Source organism: Dryobates pubescens, chromosome 19 (assembly GCF_014839835.1).
Source record: "Dryobates pubescens isolate bDryPub1 chromosome 19, bDryPub1.pri, whole genome shotgun sequence".
Taxonomy (NCBI): Eukaryota; Metazoa; Chordata; class Aves; order Piciformes; family Picidae; genus Dryobates; species Dryobates pubescens.
In genome coordinates this window covers 16491018-16513517 of record NC_071630.1, presented here as the reverse complement: position 1 = coordinate 16513517, position 22500 = coordinate 16491018, and the positions used below count along the sequence as shown (strand labels likewise).

At 39.0% G+C, this 22500-nt stretch overlaps 1 protein-coding gene across 9 annotated transcripts in view; it reads left to right on the top strand.

Moving 5' to 3' along the window:
- The window catches only part of ZNF536 (zinc finger protein 536), a 352862-nt gene that overhangs the window by 79923 nt on the left and 250439 nt on the right, over positions 1-22500 (top strand). The window contains exon 4 of one of the 9 annotated variants that reach the window (XM_054169944.1): positions 14634-14780. The exons of 7 other annotated variants lie outside the window; for them this stretch is intronic. The gene's annotated coding sequence lies outside the window, so the exon portion shown is untranslated. Of the gene's footprint in view, positions 1-14633; positions 14803-22500 lie in introns of all 9 variants that reach the window. One more of the 9 variants, XM_054169945.1, reaches the window with a different exon arrangement.

The window sequence follows — 22500 nt, the reverse complement described above, 5'->3', positions numbered from 1 at the left end:
CAACAATTTCTCAATGATTTTTTTTGCATGCCTTCTTAGTGTGCATGTATGGTACTACAGTGACCTGATAGATCATAATGGATCCAGAGGAGCCATTGCAGGCTCTTGGGCATGTGATCTATGAAGTACAAATTCTTGAACAGTTTCAAAGAAGCTACTGGAGTTTACTGTGTCAGTGACACCTGTCTTTTTAGTATGTGGATGTACTGTGCACTCATGCCACTTGTACTGGCCCTGGAAAGTACGTTGTTTGGAAAAACATTAGTGAGAGGATGGGCCGAGGAGCACAACGAAGTTGCAGACAGGCTGAGCCTGGATTTTGAAAATCTGAATTTTTAATATGTCCCAACTGAAGTTCAGAGGAGTGTGGCTTTAGGGCTCTTGTTGAGCTTGTTAGCAGCCCAAATTTCATTAAATCCTCTCTCTAAGATTTAGCTTTCTACAAAGCTGGAAAGTGCATGCTGGGGTTGGATTGCAGCCCATCTGTAGTCGTCTCTGTCATGGGATTTATAAAGCTGTGATTTGCAAGGCCATGACTGGCAAAACTCTAAATTCTGATCTTAAAGCCAGCTCCACAAAGCTGCAGAGAATACAGTGTCAGTTGATGCTACAGATAAATTCTGACTGAAGAATTTATATCAATTTCCTGTTAGATTGCAGCAATCAGTGAGCTTCCTTTTCTTTCCTATGTACTATTAAATCTCTGAAGAAGTGAGTGGCTGAGATGTAAAATGATATGTGACTACTTTGAATGTTCCCACTCAGAAATGAGGCTGTAATGGTACTCATTCTGGAAAGGAGAGATAACATTAGGCTAGAGCTGTGGAAAGGATGCAGATGTCCACTAATAAAAGTGGGTTGTCCAATCACTGAGAAATTGGTGGCTTTATTTAGATAAAGACATACAAACAGAAATGTAGTGGTTGTTCATAAACTCATCCCTCTTGTGGGGAGAATGTTTGTATATCCCTAGGACAATGCTTCCTCAAAAAATTGGAATCAAGAAGCATACATCACCTTGTGATGTAAAGCTTTTGGCAAAGTAAGACTGGTTATATAACCATAGATGCTGTACTGTTCAGCATTTTTTGCTTTGAGGAGGGAAAATTTTGAAGTCCAAGACTGGTGAGAACTGTGGATTAGCAGTGGACTACTTGCTCTGGCCTTGTGGGACAGATGGTGGGAAAACGTGGGGCAGACATTGGGAAAATGTGTGATTTTTGAGAGAGGTGGAAATGCCTTGTGGCATGGTTTCTGTGAAGTCTCAGGAAAGCTTATTATCCTTACTTTGTGGAGTGGTGTGCTGCTAGCTTCCTTGGTGATTCAGCCCAACAGTTTGCTCCAGAAATGCTTTTGTGATGCAGTAAAATACATATTGTTCTTATGGTTTTAAAACAAAGTAACTTGTTTGAGGAGTCACGATATGTCAGGGTGTCCAAATACATGATTAATAAAGTGTGCTTTGCCTCTTTTTCTATGATATGTAACAATGTGGGAGACTTAGTAAAGGGGCAGTGAATGTGCTTTGTGTACTTTGATTCCCAGCTAGGATGGCTTTTTTTTTTTTTTCCTTACAGAATCTCCAGTTTGCAGAACAGTGAAGGAGTGTGGGAGTTAGAACAGTCTAATTTAAAAGACATTTTAAATGCAATTGGTAGCCCAACTATTGGTTCTAGAAATTGACTGTATACCATTCTCTAGTCAAATACATGGTTATATTGATGACTTCCTGTGATAAACAGGTTAATCATAGAATGGTTTGGGTTGGAAGGGACCTTAAAGATTCCAAACCGCTGCCACTGGCAGGGACACCTTCCACTAAACCAGGTTGCTCAATGCCTGTCTGAGCTGGTCTTTAACACTTCTAGGGATGGGGCAGTAATTTTTTTCCAAAGTTAAGGGGGAAGAAAGGCACATTTTGCCCATGGATTAACTCTGATTTGGTATTAGCATCTCTGGATGCAATATGAAATTACCCAAGCACCTTATGTACCTTATGCAGGTGACTACCCTTGTAGATCCAGATAGGTTCATACGTACCCACAACTAACACCTTTTCCTGCTCATGTCCAGAGCTTCCAGGTTTTGCATAATGGATCTTGAGCCCTAATGTAGAATTCAGCTCAGCCAGCTGCCTAATAGATATTGCAAGTCTTTGCTCCTGGATGAGTGCTTTATTGGATGTAGGTAGAAGTGCTTTGTTTAATCAGGACTGTGGCACTCTAGGAAATTCTAGAGTGATCATGTATGTTATAAATTTTGTTTCAGCATTTGAGAGTCCTGCATATAAGCCAATAGTGAAATATTTGGAAAACACATCATTGAAAGTAGTGTTGCACATTTGTATTTACCCATAAGTATATTTAACTGTTAATGAAGGCCATGGGACTGGAAGCTTTTGAGACAGAAATCTTATTCAGGAGACTGCAGCTGTAGTGCTCTCTGACTCATTTGATCCTCCTGTGTCTCCTCTGGGATTCAACCATTTTTAAAAGGAATTACAGATAGCAGTAGAAGAATAGCTTTGTTGCTGTCTATTCATTCCATGGTGTTTCAACATAGGGCAGAGATTAATGTAATTTATTGTGTTGATTTTTGTTTTCTGGACATCTGTTCAATACACCCAAACTCCTCCTGCATAAGACTCTGAGGAGCCATTGGTTCGAAACAGTTAGAAAGCACTGGGCTACATATTCACTGGTGACTTGGAGGTAAAATTCTTTATGCATTGGATCTTCAGTGCCCTGAGCTATCCAATTGTCTGTGTCAAATAACCCCAATGTGCCTTGTGTCAAATATTACTGATGTCACTATTGACATTGTGTCAAAAAATGTCATACCTAATGTCTGTCACTGAAGAATGGTGGCAGAGTCAAACTTTGACAAAAAACACTTAGGGACAGACAACGAAAACACTGTGCATCTTTCTCATTCCCCTCAAAGGGAACTATGTAAATTGTGAATGTCTACTCCAATTTTCGTATGCAGCACACATTTAGTGTTGTATATTTCTAGCCACAGAGATTATAAACTTCCTAAAAATATTGTTAAACAGGGGAAGTTAATCAAAAGACGTTTAAAATGACCCAAGTTAGCATGCACGGCCACAGTTGGCATAGAACAGCAACATGTGTTCATCCAAAGCAGTAGATACCTTCAAAGACACAAAAGCATTGACATGAGATACTGGGCTGTGAGGAGCACAGTGAAGAAAACAGATTTGGTTAGAACTATAGAATCATAGAACTATTTCAGCTGGAAAAGACCTTGAAGGCCATCAAATCCAACCATCATCTACCTCTACCAAGTCTGGTGCTAAACCACGTCCCTTAGTACCACATATCTGCCTCTTTTAAAATCTTCCAGGTATGGTGATTCAACCACCTCCCTGGGGAGCCTATTCCAGTGTTTGAGAACCCTTTCACTTCACTGCATATAATTTTAAAATATTAAGTCTTGGTTTTGTGAGATGTTGTTATTGTTCTAAACTGAGGTTTACTTCCATTATACATTTCAACATGGCTTGATACGGCCTACTCCCTCAGGGTTGTATTATCGTATCTACAGTTTTAAGGCAGGATCTACCCATGTGGATGTAGCCAAAGAAGTATTTACAAATGTCTCTGAAGACATGAGTTTTCAAGTATTTCTCTCCTAGAGAGAGTGAGTTTTGATTTTAGTTAGTAGTATCTCTGAATCTTTCTGATTTATGATATGAGGACTTGTATCTATTTGCTCTCTACAACTACCTGAAGGGAAGTTGTAGACAGGCGGATGTTGGTCTCTTCTCCCAGGCAGTCAGTTCCAGAACAAGAGGACACAGTCTCAGGCTGTGCCAGGGGAGGTTTAGGTTGGATGTTAGGAAGAAGTTCTATACAGAGAGAGTGATTGGCCATTGGAATGGGCTGCCTGGGGAGGTGGCGGAGTCAACCATCACTGGAGGTGTTCAGGAGGAGACTTGATGGGGTGCTTGGTGCCATGATTTAGTTGTTTAGGTGAGTTGGATTGGTAGAGGGGTTGGACACGATGATCTTGAAGGTCTCTTCCAACCTGGTTTATTATTATTGTAGACTTCAGAGGCTGCATCAGGAGGTTCTGCTGCTCTTTGACTGAACTGTGGGCAGCAGTATCTGGTGAGAGTTTTGCTTTGAGCACACAACTTCAGTAATTCCAAAGTACTCCTGTTAAGTAGTAGTAATAATAATAATAGTGGACTTTAAAACAACATTCTACTCTGCTCTAAAGAAACTGCCTATTTTTCTCAGGGAGATGCCTCATGTTGCCCTGAGAGCCTCCAGACTTGTATTAAGTAGTGTTGGCTTGGGTTGTCCACGAGGTCCAATCTTCTCAAGCATTAAAGAAATGTTAAGACACAGTGTTTGATGTATCTGTCAACAGGCTGGTGTATCATGAGCTGCTTTAGTTTTGTACATCTCTCCATGAAGTTATATGCAGACAGGAAAGATCCTCATGTCTGGGTCAACATACAAAATCAATTACCTCAGAGCAGCTGTACTTTCAGTGTCTGCACTGTGGTACCTCTGTACTTTCAGTACCTGCTGCTATTTTGGAGGCAATCCTGAGAACTGATGGAAATCCCAAAGCACTGGGGATCACTCAGTACTGCATTTGGGTTTTTAGATACATAACTATTGGGTTTGTTTTGTTTGTTTTCACAGTATTGTGAACTTTGAATCCACATTAATTTCATATTTCTGAAACACCTTTGTCTAAACCACAGTAGCAAATAGAAAATAGGACGTTCTCAGAGCTTTACTAAAAGCTGGGCTGCAAGAAGTGTAAAATTGGTGAAATACTCAAAGTAACAAAAAAAAGAGATGCAAAGCATTTGCCTAATTACCAACCTAACCGGATTTAACAAACTTCTTTATGTTAAATTAATTTTAAAATTCAATTAAAAAAACTGATTTAAAAAAAAATCTAGTCTTGGGCATTTTCCCTCTGATATACAGTGCTGCCAACATTTCTCAAGTAAGTGAAATGGCCTAGGTGATACTTATGATGATTTTATACATGATGAATGAATCGTCTACTGTCCTGCACTTTGGACTTGATGCACTCTGAAACGTGTTTGAAAGTCTGAATTAATACATCTGGACTCACTGGCAGGTTGTCTTCAAAATACCAAAGAATCTTCCATATTTTTTTTTTTCCCTGGGGAAAAGGAACTGGTTTGATGATTCCACTCAAAAAGTGACAGTCCATGGCTTGGTGTCTAAGCAAAGTGGTGAGTGATGTTCCTCAGGGGTCTGTACTGGGACTGGTGCTGTTTAATATCTCTGTTAGTGACATGGACAGTAGGATTGAGTGCACCTTCAGTAAGTTTGCCGACACCACCAAGCTGTCTCTTCTTGCCCTCGGTAGCAAAGGCATGGATTCTGAATTTGTATTAGTTCTGAAGACACAAAATTCCCATAAAAAAGAGTTAATGGCTGGACTTGGAATTTGATAAAACACTTGGCACAATAAAGTAACATGGTAAAGTTTGTTTAATATACAACTGCAGTATCTTTCCATCCATTTAGTTTAAAGTTCTCCTCCTGATATTTAGCAGTTTACTAATGAGAATACCTGTATAGCAGTAATACTTTAATGGTATTTACTAACATAAATATTTGCTTTCTAGAAGTAATGTTACACAAAATTCCTGAACTGCAGTCTAAGCAACTGCTGGAATGTTTGAGGTAAGAAACCTGACCTTTGGGGAGGATCAGCACGAGAACAGAGTTTCCACTGTTTGTGACTTGTGTCCATAGTGAGGGGGCTTGGAATGGCAGGAGGGTGAGCGACGCACACTGCGTCATGGCTGAACCCCAGTGGAAAGTTCTTGTTATTGTAATTACATCAATAACAGAAAATATTTTGCATGAATTTCAGCATATCCTTGTGCACTCAAAACAGTCAGTTCGACAAGGTCTTTCTGCAACAGATAAGGGAAAATAAATAGAAAGAGACCTTCATCTATCCTATATGTTAGGAGTTGCAAAACCTGTGTGGAAAAGAATCTTGAGTCAGCTTTGTTCTAAATGCTGATGAAATTACGTTAGCTGCAGCTTGAAAGCAGAACAAAAAATGTCTTCTTTGAGGCATCATCTCTTCTACATAAATTCAGCTCCTTCTCCCTCAAAGTGTTTAGTTGCCAGCTATTATTCTCAAGTGTTAGCATTCAACATGCATCATAAAGTATTGTATCCGTGTTGCTGCAGTTGATGCTCAAGTGATGGTCTGGATATTTAATCAAAGCAGCTTTGACTGGGTCACAAAAGACAGGCAGCAATAGACAGGTGAAAGAGCGAAGTTTCATCAGTTGCTTCTCAACTAGGGGACTTTTCAAGATTGCAGACAAATATATAGAAGCTGTCTGAAATAGTAACCTCCCACAAGTTTACTCCTGGAAGTGCAGGAATTTGCCTGGTATATTCAGGTGAGTGTTGATAGGAGACAGTCATGTGCTGAAATTTTACCAGGGTAGGCTTGCTGTTGAGATATGGAATGAAGATGCCCTTTACTTAGGATACCACTTCTCTTTTTTATTTTAAGGATTTTTTTTTTTGTAAGGGGTCTTATACTCTTGCCTTTTTTTTTTTCTCTTTCCTTTCTTTTTTTTTTTTTCTTAGCAAAGTAGTCCTACTTTGCTTATTTATTTTTTCAGCTTTAAAACATCAGCATTTTATAGATCTGAATTTCACAATGTGAGGATGATTGCTACGTACAATTTGCAAAATTGTGATTAACCAGCCCCTGTTTCGAGTCAGTTCTCCTTAATTCACAAAAGGCTTCCAAGAATAGTCTGCACAAAATTCAGTGTGCAAATTGTAGGGCAGATTTTTAGAGGGCAGTTTAAAGAATGAAGTCCTAAGGGTTTTATCTATATTTATATCTCTTGTTAAACCAAACTCTTATGTAAATGTTACAATCTGTAAATAACAAGCTGAGCAGCTTTCTTAAAGGAAAGATTGCATCCACATTTTCTGAGATTTGGCAAAATTATTAACTTGCACAATAGACTAATATACAAGTATATTTGGAAGCAACTAACACTAGCCTGTGTCTTCATCTGTATTTTAGGGATATTTAAAGATTTAAGAATACATAGACCTATTCATTTTCCAGTTAAAAATTGTCTCAAATTGAAAACACTGCCCTTACTGATGGTTTGGAAAAAAAACCCCAGAGATAGCTTTTGTATACTTTTACTTTTTATAGCCATTAATGTTGTAGTAAATCTTGTATTATTGTATACAGTCTAGATTATTCTTCATTCTTTTGCCTTTGGACAGGAAAGAAATTACTGGCTTCCATCAGTGTTATTGGCAATCCCCATATTCTGACATCTGTTCCTTTCTAAACATTTTACCAACCTTGATGAAATGTAGTTTAATGTTAGAAGCTGACTTGAAGAAAAAATTGGATGATAAAAAAATAACATTGATTAAACACCAGAAGTAATTTACCAATGACTATCAATATTTTGATGGCTACTGCATGTTATTTCAGAAAACCTAGACATCTTAGAGAAATTTTAATCATATCTAATCTTTGAATTAAGCTGAATAAATAAATTCTCCTTTTTTCACGCAGAAGGATGGGAGGCTGATTCTGCTCAATTTTAATAAACTCTTTGAGCTGTATTCCTGAGAATGTTTGGGGCGTAGAGATGCCATGCAATGCACATCTCCCAGAATTAAAAGCCTCAATCAGTATTTTCTAATGCACAGTAGAAACATCACTTGTGAATTTGCACTGTCTGTGGAGCTGTGCCACTGCAATGTGAGATCTAGAGTCGCCCCTGCTAGTGCAGGCGCCAGAGTAGGGGAGTCCTGCCATGCACTCAAAGGGGCCTCAAAAAACAAAGGTAGCATGTCTCTGGTAAACCACCGACTTTACATACGTGCCTTCTCTACTACCTGTGTTTCATTAATATAAAGCGAAGGAATAAAAGGTAGAGTGTGATTATTCTCTCTGGTACCAAATGTAGAGCATTTATGGTGTGGCTTTCCACACCCCCCAGAGTGGTGAGCTGCAAGAGGACCCTTCCAATAGGTTCTTTAGGGTTGGGGTAAAAGAAGGGAGGTGTTCAAGGGGAGATTGGACGTGGCACTTGGTGCCATGGTCTAGTTGTGAGGTCTGTTGGAACAGGTTGGACTTGATGATCCTTGGGGTCTCTTCCAACCTTAGTTACTGTGATACTGAATGTTGCATTTTCAAGTATTGGAACAAGCTAATCACATCATGAAGGAGTAGGGTATGGATAATATCCTCTTGGGATGGGAAGTATGGGGGAATAAATTGAAAGGGGCTACTATAGCATGTGTATATTGTGATGCTATAAAAGGTTGATGGGAAGGTGAGATTAGATTTATTTTATTATTTTTTTTCCCCCAGAAGCACTTAGCAGCAGTCTCAGTGAAGCTGTTGAAATGCATAGGATTTACTTTGGACTGGTAATGTTTGGGAGCATAATTTGGGCAATCCTGTACCGAGACTCATGTCCTACAGGTGAACTGTTTGTGAATGTTTTTCACTGAGACCATAATACTTCATCAGTGGGAGGAAGGCACATTTCTCTAGCACTGTATATATATATATGTATGAACCATGTGGGATCAAGTGCAATTGCAGCTTTTGATGAATTCACATAGTTGCACCAAGATTTCCAAAGGTGGAATTACTCCTCTAGCAACAGGATCTTATAGGACTCCAAAGCTAGTTTTAGTTTCTTGTGTGTTTGAGAGCAACTTGATTTTATTTTTTTTTCCTAACAGTCCGCCTTTAGAAACTCCGAATTTAATGTGAAAACAGATTTCATTTCCTAAAAAGTCATGAATGGTAGCAGAAACAGAGTGGTCTAGGTTAAAGTGGTGTGTAAACTGTCGATTTTGGGATTTTAATACTCTGTGCTAATCATTAAAAAAAAAAAAAAAAAAAAAAAAAAAAATTCACACATTTCAGCCAGAGACCTCTTGGCATGTTTTATAAATTCATTCAAAGATGAATGAATTCTCACAGTTCCTTGCTGAGGGTTATTTCATAGAGAAAAATAAACATTATAGACAAAATGTCACTTTTGGAAAGTACATTATTTTTTTTCTTTTGGAAGACACTGTGCTTATTTGCACCTCCCAGGAGACTGCCCTGGGAAAGGGGATGAGCCAAGCTAAAATATAAAACAATATCCGAATTAGACAAAGGAACAGAACTTAGTTCTCTGCTATAGCATGTTCCTATAACTACCAGGAGCCGGAGATCTTGACTCCATCATCTTCTGACAAACTAAAATCAGCATCTAAAAATTGCTGGTTTAACACACCTGTGGTTTATACTGACCTTTTTTTCTTTCTCCCCACCTCTCCCCTCCTCCCCCCAAAAGCTAGAAATTACAAAGGGAAGAAAAAGGCTGCCGTTCCATAGTCATATTTACTACCTACTGTTCAGGGATGGGGAGATGGAGAGGAAGAGTCAATTATTTGCCCCAGTGTCACACAGCTAAATCAGCAGGAGTCTGACTTAAGGCCCAGGAGTCCCAACTAACCAGGGCAATGTTGTAATCAGTAGGTGTCCGCTTTCCCCTGTCAGACCCATAATGCCTGATGGCCTTCTCATACCATCTCACAGGCTGCCTTTAACATATGGTTTCAAAGCTGCTGATGTTCACCTGCTTAGATATCTGTACAAACTACTAGTAGGAACTACATAAATATCTAACAGATGCACACATTCACCCTGGGATTAATGCATTCTGGACTCGGACCCGTCAGCATCCCACTCCTTCACAATCACATTTTATTTTTTCACTTGCTCATGTGGTGTACACCTGTGACATGCTGGCAATGCACTTGCTTGCAGTGAGAGAGCCCCTCAGGTTCAAAGCTATCCTTATATCTTTGTTCCCTTATGCGTGAACCTTTTGAGGTTTTCTCTTAGTGTTCAAAAGGCTTGAGCATGGCATTACATCTTTAAAACCTATTCTGACCCTTTTTGAATATGCTGAATACGAAAGCAGAAACAAAGCAAGGAGAACTAGATAAATAGATGCAGAGAGACATCATAAGGCGGGGGGGGGGGGGGGGGGGGAAGCTCCTGAGCTTGCCAATATCACTTCATGCTTTTTATTGCAAACTAACAATAGACCACCACCACCTCATGCAGCTGGGTGTGCGAATTGAAGGTGTGCTGAATGTGTGGGCTTTCCAAATGTAGCACAATAACAGGCACACCTGTGCTAAATATTTTTTTTTCATTGATTTTATTTTATTTTTTAAACAATACTCACAGTCCTTCTCTTTTAGAAGTTTATGTAAGGGAAAAAAAACAACCAACATGTCAGCTTCCGTTTCAGTCATAAGACTTACTCTTAAGGCTTGATGGAACTCTTGGAAAACTGTGGTGATTTACATGCCCTAAACAAATGTAGGATTAGGTTTTAAAATGGAGGAGATAGTGTTCATCTCCTGGACCCAGCTTTGCTAATACACACTGGCTTTGGCTAACAGTCTCCTTGTTTGTTTGCTTGTTTCGTTGGTTGTTTCTTTGGTTTGGTTGGGGGTTTTTTTTGTTTGGTTTGTTTTTAATGAGAAGCCAGTGTTTCAGTATTCAGTTACAGGAACAGAAAGGTTAAGAAAAATAGTCTGTAAATGTGTATCTTAAGGCACATCACTGATTTCAAATTATTAATATTCAATAATTCATGGTTGTTTAATGAAATGACATATCAAATCTGAAAAAGCAGAACTGAGAAATTTCTGTAACTTAATTCTCATCACTGCAGTACCTCATGGTTGCTATTGCTGCTATTGTTATTTGGAGTCACAGATTACATTCACTGTTATGTATGATGTTAAATTTCAGGAATAATAACAAACAAAAAGTTGCTTTTCAATGCCAAGAATTTATCATTCTGAGCTATGATCTGAGAACTATGAAGACAGACATAGCTGGTAAAATCTAAGCATACTGTTTTGGTCAGTTTGTGAGCAGTGTAAATGGATCCAAGGGTTGCTCAGAGGGCTAGTTAACCTTTTCTCCTTTAACGACACTTGAATTTGAGGCTCTCCACCTAAGTACCTACTGATTTATGCCTATAATTTCTATTAATTCAGAGTATCTCTTTCATTCATTGTGGTAACTTGAAAGAGAAAATATTGGTTACAGTCCAAGAGAAAAGTTTCTAGCCTGTCATTGTAGCCTTGTGCTATTTCAATACAGTGAATACACTTTGTGATAAGTGTAGTTTTCCTTTTACTTTCTCATGGGACATTCAGACGCTTTCCAGGCTTACTTTTTTTTTCCTATGGCCCCAGAGATTATAGATGTTCAACAGGCTTTTAAAGACTTTTGTTACCCTTTAAAGCAAGAGGAGCAGACTCACTTGTTCTTTCTCACACTCAAACTTGGGCTTGCAGGAGGCAATTTTGATCTTATGTAGCTGAATTTGGGGCTTGTAGTACTTCCTTATTAGGTTGCCTTACAAACTTGTGAATATTTTCCTCCGCTTTCTATGGGAAATACAGCATCCTCCAGTGTTGGAGAAGGTAAAAAAATGTTTCTAGGCCCAGCCAAGCTCCTGTTGATGTGTTCAGTGAGGAAACGGAACTGAGGAACACAGAAGTGCTGCATGTTTTGGAAGTGAGAAAGAGACCCATTGGACAGAATTTTCTCTCCAGTAATCAAGGGAAGATGGGAGTCTCACAGCAGTAATGTGGACTCCTCTAATTACCACTTCCAAGTTATTAGCATCTGGAGTCCTTTTTCCCTTTCCTATCTAGCAATTATAGAGTGGGATAGATTAACGTGTTGCAGAAGCTGTATAGTGGACTAAGTTTCTCACTGTTGGCATTTACTTGAAATTGATACTTTGAGCTAAGTACAGGCTTTTTACCTGGCCTTGAATCCCAGGCCATTCTCTTCATAGATAATGTATATTCAAGTACCACAGAAACTGTTTACTTCTCTGCTCCCTGTCCCCACCAAAGAAAAAGCAACACATCTTAAAAAGCCAAAGAAAACCAGTCAGACACATGTTTTGCACATGAAGAATCACGTCTATAGTAAAATGGGATCCATATGTGTGTTTTGGATGTGAGCATCAATTCTCAGTTTAGTGTTGCCCACATGCCAGGGTGTGTGTGCTGCTGCCGAAAGCCCAGAATTTTCTTGCTAAATCAGACAGAAAATTTGAACTTGGGGTTGCGTTGGAGTCATAAGTTCATAGTTTTCTGTTGTTTCTTTCCCATGTATAGTGTCCTTTGTTTACAACACAAATCCTCTCAAGATTAAACTTTAAAAAGACTCTGTGATTTAATGGACTTAGGATCATATTCTAACCTCCAGCGTGAAGCAAGCCTGGCTGTAGCACTCAATAGCAATAGAGGATTGTTTGCAGTTGTGAAGCAATGACCGCCAAACGTTATTCAGAAAAGAAGATGCTGGGACTAATTTTTGCATGGATTAAATATGCAGATGAATGTTTAAAAACTGGGTAACAATAGACGGTGACATACACAAAGGATAAAAGAGAAATTACTACCATTCCAACATAACATTGCATTCTCCCCCCTGCCTCCCCTCCCCAATATCTTAGGAAAAAGTTTCATATGAAGAAATAAGCTGACTTGAAGCTATCTGCTGCATATGTCCTGCAGAAGGATCTGGACAGATGGAAAATTGTCCTGCATGAATCTGTTTGTAGTTTTAAAATTTATAAAGATAATTGTCTTTTCAGTTCATCTTCCAAGTTCTGGGCTTGTTTATGCTTATCCATTAATTTTATTCCTTCCTTTTGCTTTCCCCCAAATAAGAACAATCTTGTAAGCTTAAGATCAAATCCTTGCTATTGCTCAGGTACTTTGCTCCTTGGGTAGTGGAAAACATCTGTGACTTCACTGGTCTCCAGAAGATTCGAAATAATATCTGTAAGGAAATCCTTAGTAAGTGGTGGCAGTAGCAACAGCATGCCATCCCCTTTCTCTCTCTAAGGATGTATACTTGGAGCCGGAGGACAATCTGTGACTATCAGATTAGTTCCCTGTCAAATACAGGTGAAAAGGATGAATTGACTAGAGGACCATTCTGAAGGGTGTTATATTATATACTAGCTTGTTAGTTGGGTAATCCAAAGATTCTTTTGGAAACCAATGATATTCTGCCATCATATCTTGGTTATTTTTAGGGCACAGGAAATGAGGTTCAGATTTTAAATATGGAAAAGATCCTTCCTGTGCTTGCACTGAATTTAGCTAGTTTGGGGGTACTAATGCTGTGTAATACAAAGCAAATTTGAAAAGAAAGCTTCAAGCGAAAGGGAGTTGATGAGGGGAGAGATGCCTTTGTGGAATTTTTCTCGATTCTTGTTTTTTACTTGTCATCACAATCTTGCTTCTCAAAGATACAGCAAGCTGCTTGCTATGAGCACTTTACTATACAGTAACTTTTGAACCTTCTTATGAGGGGCTAGGTGATCAATTATTTTATAAAGAAAATAGGGTGTTTTTTTCAAAAGCTGTGTTTTAGTTTAATTCATAATTATTTCCACATAAGTCTTCAATTGTGCATCTTGAATTGGACACACATGCACACTGACTTGCATCTCAAAGATCTGTGACAGCAGTCACATGATGTTTCCATACCGTAATTATTCTCTGAATCAGGCCCAGAGTCCTTGGGAGATCCGGCAAACCTACAAAAAAAAAGCTGGTTTGAGTTTACCTATGGGACTCAGAACTCTGTTCACATTTTTATGTCATTGAAAAATCCTTTTTTTTTTGTTGAAAAGGGAAGGAAATGCCTTTAACTGCTCGTTGTCTTATCTTTGTGTTAGAGAGCAATTTCTTAAAACAGTAGACCCGTAAAAGGAACGCCACCAGCTGGAAATCTGCTCTATGCAACTGTTTTCGTGAGTTGTTCTTGTTAAGTTTTGTGGGTTTAACAATCATTTCTCAGATTCTTTAATGCAGTCATCTCTCACATAAGAAATCCATACAAAGATAAGATGGTTCAGATTTTTCAGAAGGGAAATGGTGAAGCTGATTTTGCCAAGGTGCTATTGTTTGCGGAAAGTAAATGTATAAAATACATCGAAATACCTTCACGTCTTATCAGGTGACCTGAATATCTTATCTCTAAAAATGTTATTTAAGAAACATAGACTTTTAATCTTTAAAATCTTGTCATGGCTCCATAAGAAATCTATACTCCTTATAAACCTTAGGTCGTAATTTCACAGTAACAGTATATCCCAGAGAGTTCCGTGGGACTGTGCAGAATGTGAGGAGTGCGACTGTAAAAAAAAAACACAACTGAAAGTAAGGCTAAAAGAGATCCATCCAGGTAACTGTGAAGAAGTAAAAGTGAAGAAATATTAAGACTGCTCAACAACCAGACCTTGTGGGAGCCTCAAGTAAGAGGTCCTTCATTTAGATGAGTGTGTACCTTCTTATCCTTTCAGCTTACATATAAATTTGCATACATATCTTCAGAAATGTAAAAATTGGTGCTTGCATGAATGCAGATGTGAAACCTTGATTTCATATCTTCAGATAGATGCTAACTGCCATATTGTGAACCAACAAGACCTCTCTGCCAGTTCTTAGAATCTCATTGTTTTTGCCATGCAGCCCCGGCGTTACGGAGGCGAGCTGGAGCACGGCACACCGTCAGAGGACTACATCAGCAAATCAGTGGCTAATAAAGACAGGCAGCAACAGCAGCAGCAGTGTTGGCCTTCTCCACAGCAGGGTACCACAGATGTTTCAGATAACAAAGTGAGCTTCGCTGACAGAACATGTGTGTAATATATAAAATAATGGGAACCGAAAGAGGGGGAAAAAAAAGGCCACTCCAATCCACCCATGTAAAAATGGTTTTTATTTATAACTGAGCAGCTGAATACAAATGTTGTCTGCTTACATAGAAGTAAAAAATAGCAGGCTGATGTGGATGAGAGACTTTTGATGTAGTAAAATAGACTATCCATTGAAATTCTTTTCTTGTCCCTAGGGTGGGTTCAGATCTTCAGCTGGGGTAAATCCATGAAATTTTGTTTTCTATCAATTATATGTTTTTTATCTTCTCTGAAGATTTGACTGTGCTGGGGGGGGGTGTGTGGATCATGGTCAAAGTTTCCTGTGTAACACTGTGGAAGGCTGAACAGTTTTAGACAGTACTAGCTCTACCAAACATTTGTTACACTGAGGAGTTTTGCAGGATAGACTTGGAAAACCAGAAATATGCAGTGATGACCCACAACTACCAGGGAAAAAAAACCCCCACGAGCAGTTCTTAAGTAAGATAATTAGGAAACTGGAGGAATTACAGCAGAAATCCCTGTTTTTGTGATGTAATAGGCTTATCCTCTATTGTTTAGGTGTCCTGAAGTAATGAGATCAACCTTATAGCCGAGGAATCCTTGGGTGAAGGAGACTTTCATAGTCCTTTCCTGCACTGGTCCCAAGGGCGTGAACAAGGAACATGAATAGGGCACCCTAGAAATTGCTGGCCACCCAGTGCCATTGGTAACTGGTGAGTGCTGCCACACTATATGGGTCCCATATGACTCTCTGTGTGGCCAGCTGAAGAAGGGTTTGCAAGAGGATCAGAAGCAAACCCAGAATGCCCGTTTTTCCCCCATGTACCTTGTCCATACCTGTGCTGCACCACTAGCACTCATGTCACAAGTGAAAGCTGCCCAGGAGTGTGCAACTTGTTAGCCTGCTTTGGAAGAATAATAGACAATGGGATTCTGCATGATGGAACAGGAAACCCCTATCCAGAGGCTAATAAATGTTTCCTTGTAAAATGGGGAGATGCTTATGTGAGTCCAGATATAAAGTGAAAGTAAGACAGCCCCCAGAGGAATTACTAAGGCAATAAATGTACTTACTAGGGCAGTGTGTGCCAGAGCGAGACAGAAATGGGCTAAGACCAGAAGAAAATTAGAACCTCAAGTGCAAGCTGAAATTCAGTGGTCATATGAAATTCAACCCTTTCCTCTGAGAAAAAGAGTATCTGCTGGTGGCTGACTGACTCGATTATCTGGGATTGGCGTTGCCAATGAAAAGAACAACAGTGTATGATTTCTGCCATCTGTCCTGTTTTAAGAAGTAAGGCATGAACATAGAATATGGTAACCAGCTGAAGGAGGACTTGGCTCTCTAGATGTACATATTTTTATGTACAGATTGTGCTGTTGCAACTACACTGCTTCAGTGGGTCAGGATCTGTTTGGTGGCAAGTTGGTGCAGCACACGTCTTGAAGTTGAAAGGTGGCTAAGATCTTTTGAGACTGGTTATGGGCTACGCGGTTTGGTCCAGCACTATAATGCTCTGCATGTACTCCTGTATTTTTTTGATCTTGTTCAGAATAGAGTCATCTGAATTGAGAGAGGTGAGAGGACACATTTATTCACAGGGAAGTTAAGCTGAAATCCGAGATGAATGATCTAGTAGATGTTTCTGAAGCTGAACTATAACTACAGGCTACATTGCTCTAAAAAACTTACGGCTGTTTATGTGGTGTGGTCTCTCTGTCAAGGTTTATATTTTCACTGGTTCACTTTAGTGCTTGTTTTAGCAAGGTCTGTAAGAGCAGGAGCTCTGTACTGAATTCCTGAACTAGAGAAAGTAAAATACATTGTGTTTTTTAAAAAAAAAAAAAAAAGACAGAAATTACCAACCCCCCCCAAGCAGTGTCTTTGAATTGAGAGCCACATTGAACATTCCAAGGTCAGAATATGAGACAGAGAATATGCTCATCAAGCTGCCCAACAAGATACTTCTATTCAGCCAAATTGGAAAACTTGTGTGTAACTCAAAAGATCAGAATAGAGTCCTTATTGAGCAAGGTTAGGAGGGATAGAAGCAATCGGCTTATATAGAGTATTTTTACTTCATAGGAATGTGGTTCTGATTGCTGAAAATGTATCCTTTGCGAGAAGTACAAGCATAATCCTATGCCTACTTTGCCCTTTGAGTAAAAGTATGCGTAATAGCAATTTCAGAGGGGGGAAAAAAAATCTATTTAAAGCCTGTTGAGCAGAATATCCACTTATAGAGGGAAACTATAAGTGAATAATGGTAATGGAGTTCTGTTTTGTAAAACGCATAGGACAACTAATAGAATCAAGCTACTATAACAGTGGATGATTGAATTACATTTAAGAGAGTACCTAATTTATGACCTTTAAAAACAGTTTCAGAGCTGCCTGTTTTGTAAGCCCTAGCCCTCCTTCATACAAAAGTTTTTAGGAATTGTATGTCTCACTTTATATTATGGTCAGAGGACCTTTTGTGCTATTGTACATCAGTTGTTCCATTAATATATTTAAGTAGGCTAATTACAGAAAGGAAAAAAAAAAAGCTCTCTGGGGAAAATGATTATACCTGTTTATTAGTGTGGGAGAAGTTCTTAATCTGTGAGTAAATTTTGAACAATAATGATGAACAATGACCAAACCCAGGGCCTCCTCAGAAAAAGGAATGAAGCCCTATAACTACCAATTATTGAGTGTTTTTTCTCAAAATGGTAGGTTTTGTTTTGGTGTTTTGGTTTGTTTTTCATGTAAGCTTGTGTGTAACTTCCACCCAATCACTGGCATATTTTGTACAGGAACATGAAGTTTTATACTCTGGTTGTTTTTTCCCTCCCATTTAATTTTACTGTGTCTGTTTATTGCTTCAAAACTCTTTGATTCAGTCTTATCTTTTGCAAAGGAAAGCCCCAAATTCATTGCACACTTTATTAAAACTTTGTACTGTTTTCAGTTTTAAGGAGGTTGTTCTTGGCACACATTTGATACTGATTTTGTGTTATAATGTTCAAGAAAGTAAAGAGAATTTGAGAGCCATGTAGCATATTCTCTTCTAAAACTCTCTGTTAAGTTTTACATTGTTCCTCAAAGCATCCTACAATTTTGTTAGCTTTTGTGCCTGAGGGTTATGCCTGCTGTGGTGTCATTCATTGCTCATCTTAAGAGAAGGCAGAGAACAAAGGTGGAATAAGCTGCTAATCTTCTGGATCAGCCAGATGTTATTATTCAGTGGTATACAGGAATTTAAGGCACCTATCCTTAAGTGAGAGGTGCAGGGGAGGGGATGCAAGGCTGCTGGAAGCAGTCACTTGTAGCATCCTGGTTGCCAGAGCGCTGGTGCATCATGCTGTCTTATATGTGGCTTTTGCCTGCTGGGTGCAATGGAGCTCTCCAAAGAGCATTGCATTTCCAGAGTGCTACAAATGGAATTGGCTGGTTTAAGAATGTGATAATTTGATTTATTTTGTTTGGCCTTTTTTGGATCAATTTAGCAAGAAAGACCCTGCACTTTATAGGTCTGAGTCTTCATTACAAAACCTCTGTGCTGCAGCTCTCTCTGAGTTCCTGTTGAGACAACCTCAAAATTACTACTGCTGCATAATCAGAGCCAAAAGGGCTGGACTGCTTTTGTACAGCTAAGGAACAGAAGAGAAAAAAGCAGTGAGATCTCTGTGGTCAATCATACTTACAGTTCTGTACTTTATAATATAAAAGTTAAAAAAATAATGTATTGTTTTACAGAGAAGCTCCATTATAGGTCAGCCCTTGCCTTAACCAGCCACTTGAAAGTGGCCCCACTTGACTCCCAATACAATTTACTCTGACTGTTACTTAAGGACTGTTTCTGCTATGTCTGTGGTGTTCACAGCTCCATATGTTGGTTGCTTAAGGCTGATCTAAGAGTAAATAAGTACAGGGTTTCAATCGCACAAAGCTATAGGACTCAGTCTATAAAATTAAAGACAAGGCAAGGGAGGTACTCTGTCTTTATTTTATACCAAATACACCAGGAATTAGATATGAGGCCTTACCTCTCTTTTTGTAATTCTTTGGTTCTATTTTATTTCTGCTTTTCTGAAAAGGAAACTACTGCACTATTCTTTACATTCACTACTTGAAACAAGCATAGATTCTGGCTCTTCCCTAAACTGCTTGCAGTCAAAATACTTTTTTACATTGAGCATCTCTGGAGCAGTGAGGAACATTTCTGTGAGGATGAGAGAGAATGTCAGGCTAAGGCACCATAAATAATTTATAGTCCTCAGATAATTGTCCTGTGAAAGTTTCCAGTTTCTTCCTTCCACCTCTATTTTCAGCTATCGGTTATACAATCTTGACTTAATATTGTTAATTGCATAGTAAACAGAACAATATTGTTTGCCCCAAGACAGATTACCATTTCTCATTACAGAATTCTCATAGACCACAAATCATTGATATCATCTCCACCAGTTATAATAAAGTTTATCTTCGATCTGATAAAAAGCATGTACTGAATAATAACTGTTGCTCTTAATGGTTTAAAAACATGCTTTTTTAGAAGCTGGGTAGTCCATTGGACTTACAGTTCTGCTTTTGCCGAGCAAAGAGAAGTGGGAGTTGTGGACATAAATAGTCAGATTTCCAGGTGTGACTCTGGGCACGGTGTCTGAGATTGCACTTGGCAAATGATGAACCTCTTACTATTGCTACAATCAACTGTGAACAGTCTGTCTTGCTTTTCCTGTGTTTATCTGTTTGTACTAGAACATGTTGTTCAGTGTTACTTATTTGCATCTTCAGCTTATTCCTAAAGAATTTAGGTGTATTTAGATGCTGAAATAATGTTTATCTCTTCAAGTTAAATTGTAGGGATTCTCAGTGGTCTGAAGTTTTCTGCCTCAGTCCCCAGAATGAGAAGTTACACTTAAAACACTGTAAGCACAGACACTAAGTCCTGGCTGAAAATAGCCTGGAAAAAACAGTCTCATTTTACTTATCTCCCACCGCTACTTATGCACACTCACAGATGAAGAAGAAATAATTTAGTATGACACAAACCACCAAAATCCATAAAGGGAATACTGAGGTGGAATTATGGGATATTGTAATGCTCTTCAACTATTTTGCACAAAGTGGAAATCTTCCAGTAGTACATTTCCAATTGTCCCTGGTGAATTTAGCAGATCTCTGCAGGGGTAGGTGGGTGAGTGTGTTAATCTTTTAGCCCTGAATGTTTTTACGTCATATACACTAAGATGGAAGCATTTGCATCATTACTAAAGTGTCATGAAGAACAAGACTGGCCCAGATGTTTGCTTAGCCTGGAGAAGAGGAGGCTCAGAGGAGACCTTATTGCTGTCTACAACTACCTGAAGGGAGGTTGTAGCCAGGTGGGGTTTGGTCTCCTCTCCCAGGTGGCCAGCACCAGAACAAGAAGACACAGTCTCAAGCTGTGCCAGGGGAGGTTTAGACTGGATGTTAGGAAGAAGCTCTTCCTAGAAAGAGTGATTGGCCTTTGGAATGGGCTGCCCAGGGAGGTGGTGGGAGTCACCATCACTGGAGGTGTTTAGGAAAAGACTGTATGGAGTGCTTGGTGCCATGGTTTAGTTGATTAGATGATGTTGGATGATAAGTTGGACTTGATGATCTCAAAGGTCTCTTCCAACCTGGTTAATTCTATTCTAATCTATTCTATTCTAGTCTATTCTATTCTGTCACAGTTGAATTTTGTGTTTTGCTACCTGTTCCCATTGAGGTCCGGCTCAGATGGCACATTAAGCCCTAAATACAAACTTTCTCAAAGCCTAGTTCTGGACCTGACTCAGGGTAGTGCCAATTATGGTCAGAAGTCCTTACAATTTTGAGACAATTTCAAAGTTAGGGATTAAAAAAAGATAACTGAAAATATTGTGCAAGGCCATCAGGGTTCGATTGGAGCGTGTGAAGTTGTGATTGAATCAGGTTCTAGTGCAATTCTGTGGGGAAACATGGATTCAGCAGGATTCTTTCAGAGTTGAACCCCAAACTCATTAAAATATTACAATAAAGTAATTAATGCACATGGCCACTAGACACTCTTAAAATGTAAATTTCACAGCTGTAAGAAATTAGATTTGTTTAAAAATAACAGAAGGCTGAAGTACAAATTATGGAGTAAAAGCCTATAAAATTTCAAACTTGATTTTAAGGCACAGCTCTCTGGTGTTGGGTGGGTTGTTTTTTCCTTCTTTTTATTTTTATTTTTTTTTTAACCAGATCATTTACTTTAGTGCTAGCATTCAGAAACTAAATTCCTTTTCTGTCTTTTGCATCTGAAGTAGTAGTCAGGCACCACTCGTTTCTTATAAGGTGGCTGGTCTTAGGGAACAAGGTAAATTGTTCAATGAGCATGTCTGAACCCCATCTTGCATTCAGGAGGTGCCAGGCTTGCAGCTACAAACACAATATTGTGAATTTCATTGAATGCCAGTTTGAGTTGTATGCACAGCTGGGAGGACAGGTAGTTCTCATCTGACAAGCATGTATTAACAGTTGTTGGGGCTGCTGTACATGCACTTTGGCTGGCACAAGAATAACTTGACCAATTTGAGTAGTTCCTCGAAGTCAACACCCCTGAATCAATCTGTGTCACAGAGGCTAAGAAAATTAAAGCCACTCCAAAGTTGAGGAGTGATGGAGCCCCATGGATTTTGCTAGGGATGTAAAATGTGTCTTTTCAGTGCAGAGGCCTAATTCCAGATTCTCTGGCACTTTCTCACCCGTTAGTGTTTACAAACATGGGCCTGACTGTAATGCAAGAAAAGACTTTGACTTACAAATGTCCAACAGTGTATTTCAGTCTGTTTACATTTGAAAAAACACTGACATGTAGGGCTTCACAATGGCTTCTTGGCACACCAGCTTCAGCGGAGTACTGAAATGGTTGAAGGAAAGAATTCTGGTCAGAGTATGCTCCAGATGAATCCTGTTGAAGCTCCATTTCTAAATGTTTGCTACGTGCCTAGCTATTAAAAAGTTCAGATTATGACCCCTCTAATGTTATTTTAATGCTAGTTTTTAAAATGTAATTATAAATCAAATTACATTTGAGATCTGAAGCTTACAGTAGTGAGCTAGAACACTCTTAGAGCTGCTTTAAAAATAACCCCTCTCAAAATTTATTAGTGATTTCAGAAACAGAAGTGTAAGTAGACTGGCCAGACTCATCATACTGTTTATGTCTGGGATAAGACAATTTGCTAAATGTTAGATGTTTTCTGGTTTATAGAGACATTACATAGGATCTTTCATCTTTACCTAGGAATTGAATTTCCAAAGTTTGAGTTTCTTTGCTTAAGCAGAAGGCGTGAGTTCATTTAAATTGAATATCCCCTTTCTTTTCTCATTCTTTACCACAACAAATATGTCTACAGATTAAGATTTCTAAACACTAGCCAGCAACCCGAAGTTGAGTAAAGCAGGCCATGATTTGACAAGTGCAAAAGTTTTGGGCCCCTCAAGCAACCACGGGAAAGAAATGCACTTAGTGACTGTTGTGTTGGTCAATGGCATCTCCTCCTGAGGGCAAAGATCTGTTTATATTTGAAAAAAAAAAACCAAAACCTGCTGAAAAAAAGACCAAAAGACCAGAAGGTCATAGATGAGAGGATCTAAGCATTGAGCAGGATTGAAATGATCCATTCAAATAATGTCT